The sequence below is a fragment of the Musca domestica genome, unplaced genomic scaffold (genome assembly GCF_030504385.1).
Source record: "Musca domestica strain aabys unplaced genomic scaffold, Musca_domestica.polishedcontigs.V.1.1 12, whole genome shotgun sequence".
NCBI classification, from domain to species: Eukaryota; Metazoa; Arthropoda; class Insecta; order Diptera; family Muscidae; genus Musca; species Musca domestica.
The window spans coordinates 15,217,878-15,225,804 of NW_026712155.1; positions in this window are offsets into that span (position 1 = coordinate 15,217,878).

Here is a 7,927-nt window from a genome sequence, read left to right on the forward strand (position 1 = left end):
AAGCCAAATAAAGCCGATGTTTAACATAACAAACCCAACACCGAAGGGCTATTCTCTAATGTATCTCCACCCCTCCGTCTCACCCCTTAATGAGATGCCGGGTGGGAAAGGGTTGCCATTTTGTATGATTTGGGGTTTCAAAAAAATCCTTAAAAATTCTTTAAGAACTCTACGTTTTGGGTTCTTGAAGAAAATTCTTTAAAAAATCCTCGTTTTGGGTTCTTGAAGAAAATTCTTTAAAAAATGTAAAAATAAACACGTTTAGCCCTTGAAAAAAAAATTCTTTAAAAAATGAACGTTGGTCCTTGAAAAAAATCTTTAAAAAAGCTACGTTTAGTCCTTGAAAGAAATTTTTTGAAATATCCACTTTTTGTCCTTGAAAAAATTCTTAAAAAAATATGGGAAAACCACGTTTAGTCCTTGAAAAAAATTTCTTCAAAATATCTTCGAAAAAAACAAGTTTCGTCCTTAAAAATATTTTCAAAAAAAAAAAAAAAAATCCTTGAACGTTTAGTCCTTGAAAGAAATTTTTTGATATATCCACATTTGGTCTTTAAAAAAAACGTTAAAAATCCACGTTTGGTCCTTGAAAAAAATCTTTAAAAAATCTACCTTTGGTCCTTCAAAATTGGAAATTATCCTTTAAAAATCCAAGCTAATGGCCTGTAAGTCCTTGGAAACACATTTTTTAATAAACCACGTTTGTGGGTCCTTTTGTCCTTGGAAAAATATTATTTAAAAATCCACGTTGATGGGTCCTTTTGTCCTTGGAAACACATTTTTTAATAAACCACGTTTGTGGGTCCTTTTGTCCTTGGAAACACATTTTTTAATAAACCACGTTTGTCTGTCCTTTTGTCCTTGGAAAAATATTATTTAAAAATCCACGTTGATGGGTCCTTTTGTCCTTGGAAAAATATTCTTTAAAAATCCACGTTGATGGGTCCTTTGGTCCTTGGAAAAAATATTCTTTAAAAATCCACGTTTATGGGTCCTTTGGTCCTTGGGAAAAATATTCTTTAAAAATCCACGTTTATGGGTCCTTTGGTCCTTGGAAAAATATTCCTTAAAAATCCAAGTTTATGGGTCCTTTGTTCCTTGGAAAAAATATTCTTTAAAAATCCACGTTTGTGGGCCCTTTGGTCCTTGGAAAAAATATTCTTTAAAAATCCACGTATGTGGGTCCTTTGGTCCTTGGAAAAAATATTCTTTAAAAATCCACGTTTTGGGCCTATGAGTCCTTGAAGAAAATTCTTTAAAAATCCACGTTTTGGGCCTATGAGTCCTTGAAGAAAATTCTTTAAAAAATCCACGTTTTGGGCCTATGAGTCCTTGAAGAAAATTCTTTAAAAAATCCACGTTTTGGGCCTATGAGTCCTTGAAGAAAATTCTTTAAAAATCCACGTTTTGGGCCTATGAGTCCTTGAAGAAAATTCTTTAAAAAATCCACGTTTTGGGCCTATGAGTCCTTGAAGAAAATTCTTTAAAAAATCCACGTTTTGGGCCTATGAGTCCTTGAAGAAAATTCTTTAAAAAATCCACGTTTTGGGCCTATGAGTCCTTGAAGAAAATTCTTTAAAAAATCCACGTTTTGGGCCTATGAGTCCTTGAAGAAAATTCTTTAAAAAATCCACGTTTTGGGCCTATGAGTCCTTGAAGAAAATTCTTTAAAAAATCCACGTTTTGGGCCTATGAGTCCTTGAAGAAAATTCTTTAAAAAATCCACGTTTTGGGCCTATGAGTCCTTGAAGAAAATTCTTTAAAAAATCCACGTTTTGGGCCTATGAGTCCTTGAAGAAAATTCTTTAAAAAATCCACGTTTTGGGCCTATGAGTCCTTGAAGAAAATTCTTTAAAAAATCCACGTTTTGGGCCTATGAGTCCTTGAAGAAAATTCTTTAAAAAATCCACGTTTTGGGCCTATGAGTCCTTGAAGAAAATTCTTTAAAAAATCCACGTTTTGGGCCTATGAGTCCTTGAAGAAAATTCTTTAAAAAATCCACGTTTTGGGCCTATGAGTCCTTGAAGAAAATTCTTTAAAAAATCCACGTTTTGAGATTTTTAAAAAAAAAATTCTTTAAAAAAATCCACGTTTTGGGATTTTTGAAGAAAATTCTTTAAAAAATCCACGTTTTGGGATTTTTGAAGAAAATTCTTTAAAAAATCCACGTTTTGGGTTCTTGAAGAAAATTCTTTAAAAATTTCAGGTTTGAAACTTGACAAAAATTCTTTAAAAAAATCAAGACTGACGGTCGGTGAATCCTTAAAAAAAAATTTAAAAAAATCCACGTTCGGAACTTCCACGCTGGTTGGCCTATTGGTCCTTGTAAAATATTCCTTAAAAATCCACGCCTTTTGGTCCTTGTAAAATATTCCCTAAAAATCCACGCCTTTTGGTCCTTGTAAAATATTCCTTAAAAATCCACGCCTTTTGGTCCTTGTAAAATATTCCCTAAAAATCCACGCCTTTTGGTCCTTGTAAAATATTCCTTAAAAATCCACGCCTTTTGGTCCTTGAAAAAATATTCTTTAAAAAATCCACGTTTGTGGGTCCTTGAAAAAATATTCTTTAAAAAATCCACGTTTGCGGGTCCTTGGAAAAATATTCTTTAAAAAATCCACGTTTGTGGGTCCTTGGAAAAATATTCTTTAAAAAATCCACGTTTGTGGGTCCTTGGAAAAATATTCTTTAAAAATCCACGTTTGTGGGTCCTTGGAAAAAATATTCTTTAAAAATCCACGTTTGTGGGTCCTTGAAAAAATATTCCTTAAAAATCCACGCCTTTTGGTCCTTGAAAAAATATTCTTTAAAAAATCCACGTTTGTGGGTCCTTGAAAAAATATTCTTTAAAAAATCCACGTTTGCGGGTCCTTGGAAAAATATTCTTTAAAAAATCCACGTTTGTGGGTCCTTGGAAAAATATTCTTTAAAAAATCCACGTTTGTGGGTCCTTGGAAAAATATTCTTTAAAAATCCACGTTTGTGGGTCCTTGGAAAAATATTCTTTAAAAAATCCACGTTTGTGGGTCCTTGGAAAAATATTCTTTAAAAAATCCACGTTTGTGGGTCCTTAGAAAAATATTCTTTAAAAATGCACCTTTGTGGGTCCTTGGAAAAATATTCTTTAAAAATCCACGTTTGTGGGTCCTTGAAAAAATATTATTTAAAAATCCTAGTTTGGTGGTCCTTGAGGGGAATCGGGATATTCAATTGCCACATTTTATTTTCATATCGAAATATCAAAGCGGCAACCCTTGCCTGTTTTCCCTCTCCATTCTCTCCTGATGATGGTGACCACAATATAAACACCCACGCACACAAACAGTGTCGCTTCCAACCACACGCATACAAACAGTATCATTAGATGAACAAATGAACGTGAGCTGAGCAGAAAGGATGCCCGGTTGTGCGGCTAATGATGTTCGAGGTTTGAGGCAGGAGAGGTGAAACTTTTCCCAAAACAAGGTGTTGTCTTTGATAGGCCAGGTGCAAAAGAAGAAGAAAGGCCGAAAAGAATTGCGAACAATTTGGCGACCACCTCTTGGAAAGTTGTTTCGTAAAATGTTTACACAATTATTTAAATTTCGACAAGCGGAAGAGCGAACCCCTTGAAGGTAAGAAAAGTTTTGGTCCATTAAGAGACAAAGGCGACAGAGCGATGGGCTGAGGATGTGCTTCAAAAGATATGGAAAAGCAAAAACAAACAGAACGTCCGACCGACAGACAATATCCCAATGTCATATTTAAATGTTGCTCATCAGCCTGGGTTTGCCTAGGCGAAACCTTCAGCATAGTTCTAGAAGTGATTTAAATGTGTGTTCTGAGAATTATCCTCTCCCACACTCTCCCTCTCTCTCACTCGCTCTCATGGCTGGCACTTGGCCTCTCTGTGTCTTCATTATATTGTAATTAGTGTGGACATTTAATTACGTTTACCTTAACCTAAGCCGGGCCGGGCTGGGCTGGGCTGGGTAGGACAGGGGGTGGAGGAGAAAGTCGAGTTGAGATTTTTATTTGTCCTCTCTGCTAGAGATTATATTTACATATGGAAGAAGTCGGCAAGTGCTCTTGAAATGGTTTTTTGTTTTTCGACAAACGAGCTGTTAACAAATTCACTTAAAATGAAAATTTCTCACATTTTATTCAGTGCCGAACGAAGGACATTCATTTGAATATTTTATTTTTCCAGTTTTAGTTGTGTTTTTTTTCTATTCTATTCTGTTTTGTTTGGTGTGAGTGTTTTATGTTTTATTTTTTTTTGCGTTGTTTTCGGACGAAAGTGAAAGAATGTGAACAACATCCACTGGTGACACACTTACCGGCTGTGATAGTTGCATCCACAGACGAGGGGAAGAATTACTTAACCTTCAGCGAGAGTGGCAAGAATTTGGGACGAGCATTTCGAGGGATTTTTATGAGGTGGGAGAGCCATAAGGAGAATAAGAAATGAAAAAAAAAAAAAAAACAGAAATGGATTGGTAATAAAGTTTCATGTATGTGGAGGATGACATGGTCTACACGACATGGTTTTTGGGGAGAAGGCAATGTGGAAGAAGTGGCGGGAGAAGGGGAACTATTTTTGGCATTCATTTTGGATTGTTAATTTTTTTATTCGAATTTTTCTAGTCTTACCTCAACCGGCATGTTATACTATCAATTCAAGCCTTCCATGGACTTGAAAAGGCTTGATAAAGGTGGATTTTTAAACATATTTTCAAGTCATAGAAAAGACACATTTATAAAGCCTTTGGAAGGCTTGAAAGACTTGATAAACATGTTTTTTTTCTTTTAATATTTTGAAGCCTTCCAAAGTCACGTCATGAACGTGGATTTTTTGAAAATATTTTCATGCCGAGCAAAGGCTTGATAAACCTGAATATTTTAGACTTGTTTTCGAGCCTTCAAAAGGTTTGATAAACATGTAGTTTTTAATTGTATTGTCAAATCTTCCAAAGGCTTGATAAACATCAAATTTTTAATTGTATTTTCGAGCCTTCTAAAGACTTGATAAAGGTGGACTTTTTAAATAGGTTTTTATGCCTTCCAAAGACTTTATAAGCGTGGATTTTTAAAAAATATGTTCATGCCGTCCAAAGGCTTGATAAACGTGGATTTTTTAAACATCTTTTTAAGCCTTCCCAATTCCATCTTTTAAAGCCTCCCAAAGGCTTGATAAAAGAGGATTTCTTAAACTTATATCCAATGCTTGCAGAGGATTGATTAACCTGGATTTTGTGAACTTGTTTGTAAGCCTTCCAAAGGCTTGACAAACGTAGACTTTTTAAATTGCTTTTCAGGCCTTCCAAATGCTTGACAAACGTGGATGTTTCATGCCTTGCAATGGATTTTTCAAGCCATCCAAAGGTTTGATAAACGTTTATTTCTTAAACTTGTTTTCAAGCCTTCCCAAGGCATGATAAACGTGAAACTTTTAAAAATATTTTCAAGCCATCCAAAGGCTTGATAAACATGGATTGTTTAAAATTGATTTTAAGCCTTCCAAAGGCTTGATAAAAGTTGATTTTCTAAATGAATTTTCAAGCCTTCCAAAGGCTTAAAAAACGTGGATTTTCCAAATGTATTTTCAAGCCTTTCCAAGGCTTGATAAATGTGGATTATTTCAACATATTTTCAAGTTCTCCAAAGGCTTGATAAACGTGGATTATTTCAACATATTTTCAAGTTCTCCAAAGGCTTGATAAACGTCGATTATTTCAACATATTTTCAAGTTCTCCAAAGGCTTGATAAACGTGGATTATTTCAACCTTTTTCAAGTTCTTCAAGGCTTGATAAACGTGGATTATTTTAACATATTTTCAAGTTCTCCAAAGGCTTGATAAATATATATTTGCAAGTTCTACAAAGGCTTGATAAACGTGGATTATTTCAACATATTTTCAATTTCTCCAAAGGCTTGATAAACGTTGATTATTTCCACATATTTTCAAGTTCTCCAAAGGCTTGATAAATGTGGGTTATTTCAACATATTTTCAAGTTCTCCAAAGGCTTGATAAACGTTGATTATTTCCACATATTTTCAAGTTCTCCAAAGGCTTGATAAACGTGGATTATTTCAACATATTTTCAAGTTCTCCAAAGGCTTGATAAACGTCGATTATTTCAACATATTTTCAAGTTCTCCAAAGGCTTGATAAACGTGGATTATTTCAACCTTTTTCAAGTTCTTCAAGGCTTGATAAACGTGGATTATTTTAACATATTTTCAAGTTCTCCAAAGGCTTGATAAATATATATTTGCAAGTTCTACAAAGGCTTGATAAACGTTGATTATTTCAACATATTTTCAAGTTCTCCAAAGGCTTGATAAATGTGGGTTATTTCAACATATTTTCAAGTTCTCCAAAGGCTTGATAAACGTTGATTATTTCCACATATTTTCAAGTTCTCCAAAGGCTTGATAAACGTTGATTATTTCAACATATTTTCAAGCCTTCCAAAGGCTTGATAAACGTGGATTTCTTAAACTTGTTTTCAAACCTTCCAAAGACTTGATAAACGTGGATTCTTTAAACTTCTTTTCAAACCTTCCAAAGGCTTGATAAACGTGGATTTTCTAAATGATTTTCAAGCCTTCCCAAGGCTTGATAATCGTGGATTTTCTAAATGTATTTTCAAGCCTTCCCAAGGCTTGATAATCGTGGATTTTCTAAATGTATTTTCAAGCCTTTCAAAGGCTTGATAAACGTGGATTTTCTAAATGTATTTTCAAGCCGTCCAAAGGCTTGATAAACGTGGATTTTTATGACATATTTCTAGCCTCACAATGGCTTAATTAATTTTGATTTTTATGTCATTTCCAAAGGCTTGTTTAACATATTTTCCAATTATTATTCCAAATATTTTTAAGCCTTTTCCAAGCCCTTTAAATTTGGATTTATACTGCATATTTTCAAGCCTTACAAACGTGTATTATTACAAGATATTTTGAAGCATTTTCCATGTCTAATAGGCATATATTTACTGCAAATATTTTCAAGACTTTTCCCATTTCTTAAAATCATTAATTTATTTTAAATATTTCAAGCCTTCTATATGCCTTAGAAGCCTTGATTTATTCCAAATGTTTTCAAGCCTTTTCTATGCCTTAGAAGTATTGATCTATTAGCGAGGATTTGTTCAAGACAATTTCAAACCTTTTCTATGCCTTATAGGGTTGGATTCATTCAAGACATTTTCAAGCTTTTTCCAAAAACCATAAACGCAGATTTATTCAAGACATTTTCATGCCTCTTCCATGCCTTACAAACGTTGATTTATTCATGATATTTGCATGCCTTTTCCATGCCTAATAATGTTAGATTTTTCCAAATATTTTCAAGCCTTTTCCATGCCCCATAAGCATGAATTTATTCCAAATAATTTCAAGCAATTTCCACTCCTTATAAGATTGGATTTATTCCAAGTATTTTAAAGCCTTTTCCATGCCTTCTTATTTGGGGATTTTTTCAAATATTTTTTTAAGTCTTTTCCATGCCATATAAACGTGTATTTATTTGAAATTTTCAAGCCTTTTCCATGCCTTTTTAGTGTGGATTTATTCCAAGTATCTTTTAGCCTTCTCCATGCCTTACAGGCGTGGACATTTCCCAAATATTTTTAGGCTTATTTCAAGCTTTACAAACATGTATTATTCAAGCCTTTTCCATGCATTATAAGCACTGATTTTCAAGACTTGTTCATGCCTTATAAGTGTGGAGTTATTCCACTTATTTTCACGCTTTTTCCATGCCTTGCAAGCATGGATTTATACCAAATATTTTCAAAACATTTCTATGACTTATATTCGTGGAACTTTTTCAAATATTTTCAAGCCTTTTCCATGCCTTATAAACGTGGATTTATTCAAGACATTTTCAAGCCTTATAAGCACTGATTTTCAAGACTTCTTCATGCCTCATAAATGT